Source organism: Patagioenas fasciata, chromosome 2 (assembly GCF_037038585.1).
Source record: "Patagioenas fasciata isolate bPatFas1 chromosome 2, bPatFas1.hap1, whole genome shotgun sequence".
NCBI lineage: Eukaryota > Metazoa > Chordata > Aves > Columbiformes > Columbidae > Patagioenas > Patagioenas fasciata.
The window spans coordinates 11,806,614-11,820,862 of NC_092521.1; the positions used below are offsets into that span (position 1 = coordinate 11,806,614).

General features: G+C 48.7%; 1 long non-coding RNA gene across 5 annotated transcripts in view; it reads right to left on the reverse strand.

Moving 5' to 3' along the window:
• Positions 1–1,433: 1,433 nt before the first annotated feature.
• Positions 1,434–14,249, reverse strand: part of LOC139827126 (uncharacterized) — a 73,486-nt gene continuing 60,670 nt past the window's right edge. For 2 of the 5 annotated variants that reach the window (XR_011737336.1, XR_011737337.1), the window contains one exon: positions 1,434–7,386. This is a non-coding gene — a long non-coding RNA (uncharacterized lncRNA). Of the gene's footprint in view, positions 7,387–12,784; positions 12,991–14,249 lie in introns of all 5 variants that reach the window. The other 3 variants (XR_011737339.1, XR_011737338.1, XR_011737335.1) reach the window with 3 other exon arrangements.

Consider the following 14,249-nt stretch of genomic DNA (forward strand, 5'->3'; position numbering starts at 1 on the left):
TACCTCCAAGAGCAGGGCAAGCACGGTGCATCTGAAGAGGTACATGCTGCCCCACACTTTATGGATATCAGGACTTTTATGGCAAAACCTTGGGTAAAATTCCTTTCTAAAGAGAAATCTGTATCCAAGACATCAACGTGACTCTGAGCATCGTTTGCCCAGCTCAGCTTACAGCAAAGTTTTCCTAAATTTCCCATCCATTTTGCTGGATAATTTGGGTGTGGGCAAGAGGGATGAATTACAGGCATGGGGTAACTCAATCCCTCTCCCCCAGAGGAGCTCTACTGGCAGCTCCAAGTGAGATGCTGACTTTGGATATCTCACCTCTTCTTTTTTTCCCCGCGAGTGACCACAAGAGAAACTTCAAGCAAAATGGTCCTAATCTCTCCTGGAGATGTTGATTTCAGTCCAATGTAGGTGCTATTTGAAGTTTCATGAAAGGACCGTCCTAAATAAAAAGGTTTGTGGTGGTCATGTAGCAGTAAAACCTCTTTCAAAGCTTTAACCCAGGGGTGCCAAACTCATTTTCACCAGGGGGCCACATCATCCTCGCAGTCGCCTTCAAAGAGCTGAATGTAATTTTAGGACTGTATAAATGTAGGCTTTAACCCATCAGTCCATCAGCAGAAAACCGAGGATGTTCGTTAACCCTTGGCATGCTGGCAGAGTCAAAATGCTGCCCACGGCCAAGATAAGCCTGTTATTTCAAAGGCAGCCACCCATCCACTGCTGTAGTCAGGCACCGGCTCCAAATTTTGTATTTATCTTCTGTTTCAGGGAAACAAGGACTTAATATTAAATAATTTTACATACAAGCAACAGAGATATCAATAAATTAGAATGTGGGACTGCTCTTTCCCTAATCTCAGCTGTCTATAAATTAAGCATCTAATGTAATCCAACTGTCTGGAAACTTGCCATGGTCCATGGAGGAAGAGGCTGCTCCAAAGCAACATTTGTTCCCCCTCTTCCCACTGAATGTAAGTGGAGCTTAAGTTAGAAATCAGGGTTTTTTTAGACTTCTCATCTAATCTCACCCGACTGCTACCCACAACCATTCAGGCACAGTGATGTCCACCAAAGAGGAGCTCCAACTGGCACAGTCATGCCAATACAACATCTCCAAGAGGGCCTGCATGTTGGCTGCCAAGTCACACTTTCAGATACTCTTGGTCCAGCTGTGCGACCCATCCAAGGTCACACACCAGTATGTGCTGACACTAGGACTGGGATGTTCCACGTTCAAGATTGGCCTCTTCAACCTTTTGGAAATGAAACTGCTTTAAAAGCCTTCATTTGTGCTCTCAGAAAACACACAAAAATTAAACCCCCAAAGCACCAAGATTTTAAAATTTTATTAGCTTAACTGTTACAGAAATATGAAAATTCAATTTGGCACAACAACCCATCTCCCCCCGCCCCATCCCCAAACATCTCTCCCTGGATAACCTACATGGTACGTGACTTCACAGCGGTCTCATGTGAGGAATGCCCATTCTGCCCCATTCCCACCTGGTTCTGCTCACCTGTCCGGCAGCCCTGTCTGCACCAGGGGCATCCCCGCGGGCAAAAGCACAGGCAAAAGGTTCCAGTTTCTGGTGTTTATCCAAAATACCAATGCATATGAGAGTGAGTAACACAAAACAGCCAGAACCATCAATTTTCTGCTCTTTGAGACTATGCCTACATAGGAAATATTCCCATGAAAAGATCATTTGTAAAGTATTATCTATAAGGTAAGGCTACTGAGTTAATCCTCATCACAATGTATATCTGATGCCTTCTCATGGAAGGATGCAACCCAGTAAGGAGGTATTGCTGGCATGTCACCACACATGGCCAATCTGCAGGACCATGAGCTCTCCCTGTCATGATCACAAGGAATGACAAGATGGAAAACCACCACTCATCTCATTCCAAGTCAGCAGCTCTCAGCATGTCTGCTTGGAGCAATAAACCCCTCTCACAAAAGTGACTCTTTGCTCCATCTACTGCTGTTAAAGATCTCTCACATCTTTTTGTTTTGGGAATCCCGTCGACAAACTCAGGCAAACAAGCTTGAACAAAAGAAAGAAAAAACCCAAGCCTAACACACGCAGCCATTCAGCAGTTTGGTTCATGTGTTTCACTGCCCCGTTTTCAGCCACCCATTCCACAAAGGTGCATTGGCACCATGCACCCACCAGCCCCATCAACGTGGACCCTCAAGCCTCTTGGCTCCAGCCATTGTGCCACCTTCTCCAAGCCAATAGTGATCTGGCTGCAGGTTGCAATACAGCAGGCAGTGAAGACTCAGGACTATCTTTAAGACACATTACTCCCAGAGCACTCAGAGGCTAGCAAAATACACCCCAGGTTTAATTAATCCTTCTTGGCCCCCTTTACTCCATACTGGTTTTCAATATGCAACTTCCTAATTCAGAAAATGAACATGGCTTTCTGCAAAGGGGTCAAATTAATTAAGGAAAAACATCCACACAAGGGCAACATCGCCCGAAGGAGATGTCTCTCCAGGACATGCTGCAGATGCATCCGCTGCCCACCTGTGACATCACTTGTTGCCTACAAGTGGCCCAGAGACCTCTTCCTGCCTCCTTCCAAACCCTTGAACACCCACCCCATCACAGCCAAGACAGCAGGCTATGTAACAAAGGGCCACAACTTGTGGATGATGGGAGGATCATGCAGGACACTGGGGAGAGCTTTCCTATGAGCAAGGTGGCACAGTGTTGGAAGTGGTCACCTGGAGAGATGGTGACATCTCCACCCCTGGAGGGTGCCCTCCTCCTGACACTGGTGGCACCAGAGACCTCACGTCGTCCCTCCCAGACACCACGTCGGGGGCTTTCCCTTGGGTCCTGCTATGTTGTAGGAGATGTTGATGGCCAGGCTGCTCCCCTGGGACTTCCCTGCCTTTCCCCCAGGTCTCCACTGCAGACCATGTCTGGATGATCTTCCTCAGCTCCCCTTGTTATATCCCCACGGTGCCCAGGAAACACAGTGCACACTCCACAGAGACAACAAGGCCAGGGCAGCTGTGCATGGGGAGGAAGGCAAAGGTGTGGGGGAGTTGAGGAGACACTGAAGAAAAACATAGAGATGACACAAACCACCTCTGAGAGCAGCTTTTTACATGCGTGTAATTTAACCATCCATAGACACCGTTAACTTAAATAGGAAACAGCAGAACTGAACAACCCATTGATGCAAAACCTGAAAAAAAAAAAGCCAGAAAACACCTGGTTCAATTAAATATATTCAGTTTGCTACTGCACACCCCCCACTAACACACAAGACCCACATGGCTGTATGGACAACATGATTCGGAAAGGTGACTGTACAAGTCTGTACCGATGCCAAGCTCTCTCTAGGCACGGACACATGTAAACACTGGCCACGGCAAGTCACCGGCTGGCCCAGATGACGCTGGGAGCTGCTGATGAGGAGCAACTGAATCTTGGAAGAGGAGAATGCCATGAACTGAGGGAAGATGGGCCTGAGCAATGTCACCATTTATTTTTTCCAGATTTATTCCAATGGCTCTGAGAGGATATAATGTCTCCAAACTTTGGATGAAACGTCTGGGTGCTCACGTGGATGAGGATGGAGCCTGCAGAGAGCACGGTGCTCCCTCCCCACCTCCCCATCCCCACGCACACACTCATCACTCCACACAGCTGCTTTAAAGAAGTAAAAATCCCTGAAAGAGGACACAGCTCAAAGAGATTTTTATCATCACATCCTGCACATAATAAGTGAAATCAGAAAGTGGGAGGAGCAGCCTAGAAAACAGATAAGCATTAGATGCTCATGGTGAAATAATCAGTGTCTTGGCTTTGGCGGAGAGGAGGCTGTGGGAGCGCTCATTAAAATCAGGAAAATTAGTGAAACTATCAAAGAACTGAAGTGGGACATGTCACGCTGCAGGATAACACAGGCGCGAGATGGGGTGGACTGGCCATCTGTGACCATGGCTGAGCTGACAACGCCTGATGGGACACATGTGCAGGTCCAAATCACAGCAAAAAAAAAAGGCTTCATTAAAAGCCCCCATTGGATGCTAAGCCCAGGCTGGGTGTAAAATTAATCCCGGCAGAACTGGGGCAGGGCCCAAAGAACAACAGCTCGGGACCACTCCCCAGCGTACTCAGCATCGCCACAGTGGGCAAGACGGGTCCTAAATTCACAGCAGTTTTGACCTAAGGGATGCCACCCCTTAACCAGCCATCCCCTGAGCTGCAGCAACTGGCTGGATTCCTGTACTGCTACCGCATCAAACATGAGGCAAAGCACAGTCTAAAAGCCCTTCCAGGCAGGTTTAAACTAACCGGTCTAATGTCACACTCGCAACAGACTAACGGGCAGCAGCTCAACAAGCTCTGCTCACCCAGCACTCCTCAGATGGCATTGATCAAAGAAGGTTTTAAGCTGTTATACACCATCCTATACCAGTGATCAGTGCTGATTCAGCTGAACCACGGTGAAATCTGGAGGAAGCTTCATTGCAGGGACATCACAAGTGCCAGCTGGTCACCCTTAGTCAATACTCACTGCCAAAAATGCTGCCCGTGCCTCAGTACCCTGCTCACCCTACGACCCAGCCCACCCTTCCATTTTCTTTAGTGAACATATCTCCTGGCCTCGCCTCGGGGCTTTGCCCCGTTTTTGCCTCTCTGCAAGATCCTTAGGCTTCACAGTCACCTTATTGTGTTGGACCCAACTGCCTTTTCTCAGGGCTGATCAACTTGAGTCATGCAAATTACCCAGGGTGGAGGTAAACTTCGTTAGTGGCAGAAAGGGGCATTCAGATGGTTCCTTTTATGTTTCACAGGTCATTTGCATCCTTATTCTCTGCCTTTAGGGCAACTCCCAGTTGACTGAACACCTGCTTTTAGCTGCCTGGACACAAATAAAACATCTTCTCCACCCACCCCCAGTTCACACTCTTTCTGAATATTTAGCTGGTTTCACTGAGACTTGCAAAGTCCTCCTCACTTCAGGCAGGATGGTCATTTTATCTTGGTCAAGATGGAGATGAACACATTCTCCTGCTTAACACATCCCAGAATCCCAAAGCATCCCAGGCAAACCAAACCCAAGGAGAGCGGAGAGCCCAGCACCAGGTCACAGGCTCTGTGGCTCCACATCTCTGAGTCCCAAACACTCTCGCTGATGTCTGAGGTGTCAGCCTGGCACAAAGATCCTTCCAGAAAGGGAGGGATGCAGAAGGGAAGCCAGCTGGAGTGAACTTTATTGCAGAAAAGACAGACAACAGCCAAGTGAAAATGAGGCTCTTCACTGACAACCACTGATATTGCAGAAAGCATCACCCCTGCTCAGACACAGCAACAGGATCCTCCGCTACATCACTTGTCCTTAACATGAGCATCACCAGAACTCCAAAGACTCAGTTTATCCCTGTTCTCTGCATAGAGAATCAGGCATGACCTAAGAGCAAAGAGGGCAGCAGCAGAAGCATCGAACTCAAGGGCACCATGAGTCCTTGCAACATCTTCTGATCTCCAAGGCAGGCAGAAGGAAGGTAGAAGATGTATGTGTCTTCCACTGGGACACGGCCAGGGCTCATGCAAAGGGCAGTGACCACACAATTTCATGTGACAGTGTTTCCCTCACTATAAAAGGGAGTGTTTCCTCTCTCCAGGGCCGCAGCGAAAACACTCCAAAGACTAGTAACAGAAAAGCTTACAGTATATTGCAGAAGAAACTCTGTACATAAGAAACACACACATATTCTGTTTGCCCACTGAAAACTAAATAAGAGTGATATACTGCAACAAATTATATTTTTTCCTTGATTTAAGGTGACAATCTTGAGGATGCACCTTCAACATCAATCCCTCTTTCATAACACAGGGCAATGGGCTCCACATCTGAGAGCATATTGAGGGCACCAGCAAAAACAGAAGTGTATCAAAAAATCTTCCACAGTTGCAGCTGCTTAGGTACAACAGCTTGTATATCTAAGTTTTAGTATTTTCTACTCAGTATTTATCCACACCGCAATACGGACGAGCCAGCACATGCTGAGCGCTCTGCAAACAGACGCAGAAAACAACATTCCTGTCCTCACCCCCAAAAAAAGCTTGTGGTGAAAAAGTGACGCAGAGGATGCAGCCCAGCAAAGGCAGATAGATATCTGGAGGGAATTACCCCCCCACAGGAGATGCAGCGAAGTGCACAAAAGCTCTCCGGGGAGATGCTCATCAACAGAGCCCTGACAGCAGGTCTCAGCTCCTCGCCTCACCACACGCACCAGCAGTTCTACCACAGCTGAGTTACTGGGACATGGATGTTCCTGCTACAGGTGTCAGGCTCACAGAGAGACACGGCAAGAATCACTCCAAACCTTCTCATGGTTGAGAAGCCACAAGCCACGTTACTCAAAAAGCCAGAGGATGGAGCAGTTCCAGGGCTGGTTCCCAAGAGGTTCGTGGGCAGCACCAGAAGCCTCATCAAGTCTCAGTGCAGCACCTCCTGGGGCTGGAGTGATCTTGCTGGTCCCTACGGGGACTGCTACAGCACAGCATGAGATGACCCAGTTGGACTGAAATTGTCCCAATGATGATACTCTGTCCTTCAGGAACGTATTTACGCTGCCAGCCAGGGTGTATAAATGCTGAGAGCAGGCTCAGACAAGTAGCTCACAGAATTAGGCTGTGTCCAAACCTTGAAGAAAATTTAAGGGAGCTTAGGAGAGGCCCAAGCTTTCATCCAGTGGGTTTGGACAACCCAAGCCACCAGTAAGAACCCTGAACTCCAGTACTCCTGCGCAGGGTGCAGACAGGCATTGCAGACCCTGCATCCAAACAAGCCATCCCAGCTCCACTGACAGTGAGGAGAAGCAGGTATTGTAGGGAATGATTCAACCCATGCAGGTGCCTACAGGTCAGGGTCGGGCACTTCATAAAAATACCCATTTCCCTCCAGCAACTGTAAAAGGAGACTGGGGGAGAACTGGTTCAGTAGCAGGTAAGTGCAGGCGAGGTCTCTCAATCTAGAGGAGCAAAGTCTCTTGCTGCGAAGCTCAAATACAACCAGAAACAAGGTCTGTGTGATGCACAGACCTCAACACATCCAAGATAATCTCCAGCCCTTCTGAGACCCTCAAGCACATCAGCAGTCTAGAATCCTCCCATCAGCCCTGTAGAGGTAAAATACAGTGAAACCCATAATAAAAATTAAGTCTAGAGGTTCAACAGAAGACGTCTTAGCCAAAGGGTGCTGAGAAGGCCAGGAGGGCTTGTGTCTCCAGGCTTACAAGTGCTGAAAGCCATCACCACTCACCTCATTTTCCAGGAAACCCTGGCAGGATCTGACCTCCCTTCCACACGCTCCTCCTCTCTCCTTTTTGCAGTCAACCGAGACCTATATGACATTACAACAAAAGAAATGTCAGCAAGCCCAGCTTTGTCCCGTCCTTTCAACTGAAAAACTTCAGTTCCTCGGTTCTTTGAAATAAGGCTGCACTGGAAAGCAATTAATTACAAACTTTAGGTTATATATCTACTTAAATATGTGTGTATATATATATTTAATATGCATATTCTCTATTTTAATATATATATACATTGGGGAGGGGATAGGAGCCCCTTGCACGTGGCCGATGCAGCAGCAAATGTCCAAGCATCAGGAGCCCTACAGCCTGTTCCATGATGAATAACCATGATGACCCAGGGACGGGGAACCAAAGTGAGCATGCTGAGGTCCTCTAGAGATGTTCACTGTCAGCTCTAAAGCAATTCCTCAAACACTCCTGAAGAGTAATGGGAGGAAACACAGCCAAGAGAGCCAGGGCACCTGGGATGATGAAGAAATGGCCGCCTTGTGGTGCTCACCCAGGGCTGGTCAAGAGCTCCTGCCCCATGAGCATCCCAGTAGCATCACAGAGAGCACGTGGGCGACCTCCAGGCCTTGCTGACACCCCACATTACAGCCTGGGGGTTGCACAGGACAGCCCGATGGACACCAGGCTGTTGTTCAGGCCACAGGGCCGTGCTGGCCGGTGGACCCAGCAGGCTGTTTTCTCCCACCATCTAGGTCCCTATCCTCTCTTTCCTCTCAGGCCACAAGACCCCTCGTGGGGACAGCCATTTGTCACACAGCCCCATATCACCCAACCATGCAGTGGCAGCAGGAGCTTGAGGCAGAACAGGGTGAGGGGACCCTTATTACCATCAAAATAGCCTCATCACTCGGCCTACTTAACCCAGCTACATTTTGCACTGCTAAATTTGGGAGAGTATGAGAAGCATTCCCAGAGAACAGAGGTGGGGGAGGGACAGGCAGGCTTTTCCCCTCCTTTAACTCCCTGCCAAGTGCTCTGTAATTCAAAGTCCATGTCAGGGATGCCACCCCAAGCTGCACAGCAATGGCCCAGACCCAGCAAACCTGGTGCCTTAACCCCTTGGAGTCAGCATCTGAGCTTGGCTATTTTAAGAAAAGCGAGTTAGGCTTTCTGAAATGACTCCCACTGAAATAACAGGTTTCCAGGAGGCATGTGCGGGGAATTCAGGACATCACACAGGAAAGGAGGCACTCAAATCCAGATAGCGAAGTTTGAAGACCCTGTCCTAGAGGGACATGGCGCTCAGCTTGGTAACAGCTAGCAGCAATCATTACACTCCAACTGGTTTAAGAAGTTGTGAATTACTATTTTCAGGTGCAAAATAGAAGAACTACTCAGGAAACACAGCAACAATACCAGCAGCGAGATGGGGCCACCGACCCTGGCAGCATGTAGAAATATTGCCCTGACCGGCAGCACAGGCTCCTAAAAACAACTGACCACCAGCTCACAGAAGCAGATTTCACCTCTCTCCTGCTCTTGCTGCTGGCAGGTTTGGGAAGCAAACGTAGATTACGGTAACCTTTCTGGGTCTGTTTTGCATAAACATCATCGGCACTTGCACTCTCCTGCAGATGCCCAAAGAAATCTGCCCCTGGAAACTCAACCCGTGAAACGTCCTGTTGGGGAGCTGCTGCCCACATCCAACAAATACACATGTTAATTAATCCCAGAGGGTGCCAGGTCCGATGGCAAGCCAGAAATCTTCCCTGGTACCCACACTGAGATGTTCGAGGGAGCTTTTGAGGAATCCAGCCATGAGCCTGGGCAACCGGCCGTGGAGCTCGGGCTGCTCTCCTGGGACCTTTCCCAAGCAATTCACACACACACCTGAAAAAAAACCTAGGCTTGTTTTCTGTAAAAGTAGGCATCAAACGCTCTGACATCAAGAAGGATGATTAAAGACAGTTGAGTTATGAGGAAAGATTAAAAGAACTAAATATGCCCAACTTGGCTAAGCAATGAGTAAGAGGAGACGTGATAAAAGACTCCAGGCATCTGAATGAAGGGAGTGGCATGGCATTAAAGGGCTGAATAAAATATCTTTCTGAGAAAGGGATCTATCAACGATCTCCCAAGAGATAAGGTACAAGCCTCATTTTTTAGGCATTTATAAAACCAGTTGCTAGAACCGAGGAGAAATCCACATTGCCCCGAAGGGAGGAGGCACCAAAGCTTTTCATCTCCGGCACAGGGTGCTGTGAACAAAGCACGCGATGCCACAAGGGAGTACTGGAACTTGGGAAGTGGCAAGTATTTCATTCTGCCTCACCCAAGAAACAGAGATACGCTTTTTGACTGTAAAATTAAAAAAAAATATCATTTTCACGCCTTCTTTTTAATTCAGCGGCCCTAATTCATAATGTTTCAGGTAAAAAAAAAAAAGAGAGAGAATAAACACCAGCCCTTTCAAAATGAGCAGGGCTGGGAGTCTTACAAGTACTTGACTTTTCCCCCCAGTAATTAAAGATACTTGGGGTAGTGCAGAGGCAAGAGCCCAGCGGCACCCCCAGGGACTGTGCAGCTCCCAGACCCAGCCAGACCCAGCACACACATGGGCAAGGTGGATAAAATCTGGAAAGCACTTCAATACCTGGCTCTGGTGAGACTGTACGCCTCGGAGAAAGCACCCTCTGAAACCCAGGGACCTGACGTGCTTTGTAAAGATCAGATGCCCTGAGCCATGAGAAAAACGCCCAGGAGGAGAGCTAAACCTGTTTGGCTTTACCCCAAAAATCCATATATAATGTATGTAATGTACATACCTACCTAAACACCAAACCTGTGAAGCCAAAGCAGTGGATTTTGTTTAATTTTACATGACGTCCAACCATACTGAACATCTACTCCGAGTGTGGACACAGGGATGTGCACAAGGGAAGGAGCTTGACCTGGCAACACTATTCCCTGAACACACATGCACGGTGAGGTTTCCAGCAACATCAGCTTATCAGTCCATTTGGTGTGCCTGAGGGCTACTATTAACCCCCAAATATTCTTTCAGGTGCTTCTACCTTCCTATTTTTGAGGCAACTCAGCCGCTGGGTATCATTTACACACCTCAGCAGTATCCTAGACTTGGGTACCTGAGAGTCACCTTCACCTTCAACAGGGCAATGACAAAAGCCATTTGCTGATGGTGCAATTTTAAATCACAGTTAAATTTCCACAGTGGCCATAAATTAATATTAAGAAGGTGGTCCTGTCCCAGCTGCCCCCCACTACCTTGACCTGGTGAGTCAATGCAGGGCAATTAGGTCTAAAAGAAAACAAGCTAGGAAAAAGAAAAAGGTGAACAATTTTCTTCTAATTAATTCTCTAAACCAGTTCAGTGGGGTTCAGGCAAGTACTAGAAATCTTCCCCCTTTTGGCATAAGCGAGATCAGCTGAACCGCAACATGTGACTGCAATCCAAGGCAACCTTTGTTTGCAAGACCAAAAGTGGATCTTTTTGATTTATTTTTTTCCCCCCTTTCCCACAGCAAGCTCTCAAGTCTGCAACCGCCTTTCTCCATGGGAACAGGAGATCCACCGTTTGCTGACCGGTGAGTTTTACTGCAGTTCAAACAGGATGTTCACAGAGGATTTTATTATATTTTTTTAATAAGTGGAGTATTTTAGTAGGCAGTGAATCTTCTTGCTTTATGCTTGCGTGTCTCTTTGGGAGGCTGAAGTACAACACCAGGCTGCCAGATTCATTTTATATATTGAAGAAACATGATTCCACCCAATCTGAAAGGCAGGCCAACATGAAAAGACCCGTTCAAAGTGGAGGAAGCTCTGCATTACAGTTTGGGATGAAAAGGGGAAAATTAAAACATCTAAGAGAGATTATTATACCTTCTAACAAACCTTCCTCTTCCCATATAGAATCAGCTGCTTCCATCACTCCAGCAACGCTGATGCTCGAGATAACCAGGCTCAGGGTATCACCATCAGAAAGAATTAAAGGCTTTCAGGTTGTATTCAAACAACTCCTTCCTTTCCTTTTGAAGTTAATTTTGGGCATCCCCGCTCAGGCCAGGACTGCAGTTTTACTCTGCTCTCACCACGCATTCAGACAGACAGACAGCCTTCCCTTGCAGTCAGCATGGCAAGAAGGCAAAGCCACTCTCTGACCCATAACTCATCCTTAGATGAGCAGCTTTGGGGAACTGAAGAAGGAAATGCAAAATTTTGCCTCATGCAATTCCCACCACAGGGAGCAAAGGTTATCTTTTCTCCATTCGTCTAATGAATAAGAAAGAACCCTAAAACACAGACAAGTTTCTACTATTCAGAAGAGTGGATTGGGATAATCCATGTGTTTAAAAAAAAAAATGGAGATTAGCCTGAAAGAGCAGCAGGTCCCATGTCCTGCATCACTCACACAAACATGCAGCGCTGCCACAAGGACCGATGGAGAAAGGTCAGCCCAGGTGTGGTCCATGCACCCCCACCACAGGTGAGGGAACAAGGGTAGAGGGGAAGGTGTAACCCAGAAAAAACAAAAAGCGAGATCCCTGCAGCTCTGCACAGACGATACAGAAGCCCTGGTACCTGGCCAGAGCACAGCTCGCTCCCACTATACAGAGCCCTGGCACCTCTGCAGAGCCGGCATGGAAACCAGTCCCCATCAGGGACAGTCCCTCTGAAAGCCACGGGAGAGTTAACTGTACAATTAACACCCTACAAAGAAACCCACCTATTGTTATCCTTTTTTTTTTTTTTTTGGCTTACAAAGAGCAGCAGAACCCGCTCAGCAGTGCACAGGTCTGCAGGGTGAGGATGCCAAACCACAGATGCTTCGCTGCTCGCCCCTGCCCAGCCCTCCCCAGCACAAAGCCCCACTGCTGGCAGCAATGACAGCGACTTCGGTATCACTCCCTTGATAAAACTATGGTGTGCCTTTTGGTGCTTAAGAGAGGTGATTTCCTGCACTATCTCAGAGAGCATCTTGCTTTCCAATGAACCGCGCCTCGGGATACCTTCGGAGCTGCCTGGGAATGATCTGCTACGGTATTCTGCATGTGGGCAGCGGGGCGACATGCACCAAACCCAGCTGGATAGGCAGGCGGGCAGAGCGGCATCTTCTGAGAGATGACAGAAAGAATAACAAGCAGAAACTGGGCACAGAAGACAACCAGCCCCAGCACCACCTCCCTGATGTGTGCTGGGAAGCGGCTGGCTCCCCACGTCCTTCCTGAGAAGTGTGTTTCTCACCCTGACACACGCATTTTGATACCCAAGTCAATCCCTGCTCCCACTTGGCAGAGCTTTTGCTGGCAGTGCTTTCCCCTGGGTATTTTCCAAACGCTTATCCGGAGCTTCCCATCCCCACTCTCTCCCATATCAATAACTGTTTTTCTGGTTTTACTCAAGATCTGAAAAGGCACAAGAGAGAAACGAGTGTTTTTCGGGTTTCAGGAAGACAGGCACCTCTGCCCATGCATGTAGCTGCTCCTTGGCTGGGGGAGAGGGGATGCACTTGTCCTGTGCACAAAGCTCCTGGAGAGGGAACCGAGCGGGATGTGAACGCCTGGACCACTGCTGGCAGCCTGGAAAGAGTTACCGCCTGGCTCGGAGGATTTCTGCCTTCCCAACAAGGCGGCCGGGGTGAAGAATGCAAGTGACGCAGTAGCATCCTGCCGGGAGAGAGGGGAAAAAAGTCAAAAAGAAACCCCCAAGAAATTAAAAAAACTAAAGCTCTTTGGATGACATTCAGGATGACTACACTTTTACTGTAAGTGTTTAGTAACCGGGAGTCGCATAACCCTTCCCTGCCCACTTGGGGCCACGACACGCAGATTACAAACTACGAGAAACACTTCATACACACACGCCTGGCCGAATCCACCGTGCGAGGGAGGACAAAAAAACCTTTAACAAATTAAGCTGCGTTTCCCATTTAGCAGAGCCCAATCGCTATTTATTTAACAATTTTAAAGTGTTATTTTAGCCTTCCTGGTTTGTGTGTGTTGAGAGGCTGTTCCTGGGACAGGAGCCAAAGTCAATTAGAGCAACCCGGCAGCTGGAGAGGGAGGGAAAAGCAGAGTGGAAGAGTGGAGGAAGGTGTGAGGCAAGGCTTCACCATGGGGACAGTGACTGCCAGCCCCCTGCAGAGCTGGAGGGAGGTGAATGGGAAACTGGGGGCAGCAAGGGGGAGAGGGAGCTGGGGTGCAGAGCACTGCCCGGTCCATCACCATTCAGTGGTCACCAGCAGAGGCTCCCTGCTTTCAACACACCCATCGCAGAATGGCTGGGGTTGGAAGGGACCTCTGGAGATCATCCAGTTCAACCCACCTGCTAAAGCAGGTTCACCAGAGCAGATCACACAGGAATGTGTCCAGGTGGGTTTGAATGCCTCCAGAGAAGGAGACTCCACAGCCTCTCTGGGCAGCATGTTCCACTGCCCTGCCCCAGGCAAGTGTGCCAGGAGATGAGCAGATGAAAGCAAAGCCATGGCAGCTCTGCAGACACAACCATCCATCCCGGGAGGACGGCGCAGAGCTCTCTGTAGCGGGGATGCTCCACGTGGGTACCTCCCACGTGAGCCACTGAACCCATCCAAGAGATGCTTTCACAGAAGCGACCAGGGGATGGATGATCCACTTAGGTACAAATTCTGTTTGGTATCCACCTGCTCAGCATGCCCTGCAGCATCAACATAAACATCTCCCAGCGGGTACCAGATGAGTCCCACTCTAGGGTCCTGCATCCTACTCCGCCTGGCATCCCAACACCTCCAGATCCGCCTCTGCGAATGATTTTTGGAGCAGGCAGAGGTGATATAGATGGTGGTGAAGCAGGATGGATGCTGCCCCCAGTTGAACAGCTTTCCTGCGCAGATCAGGGGAAAGCTACCTGGTACCCGCTGATGGGGGCTGTGAAACATGTGTCTCAG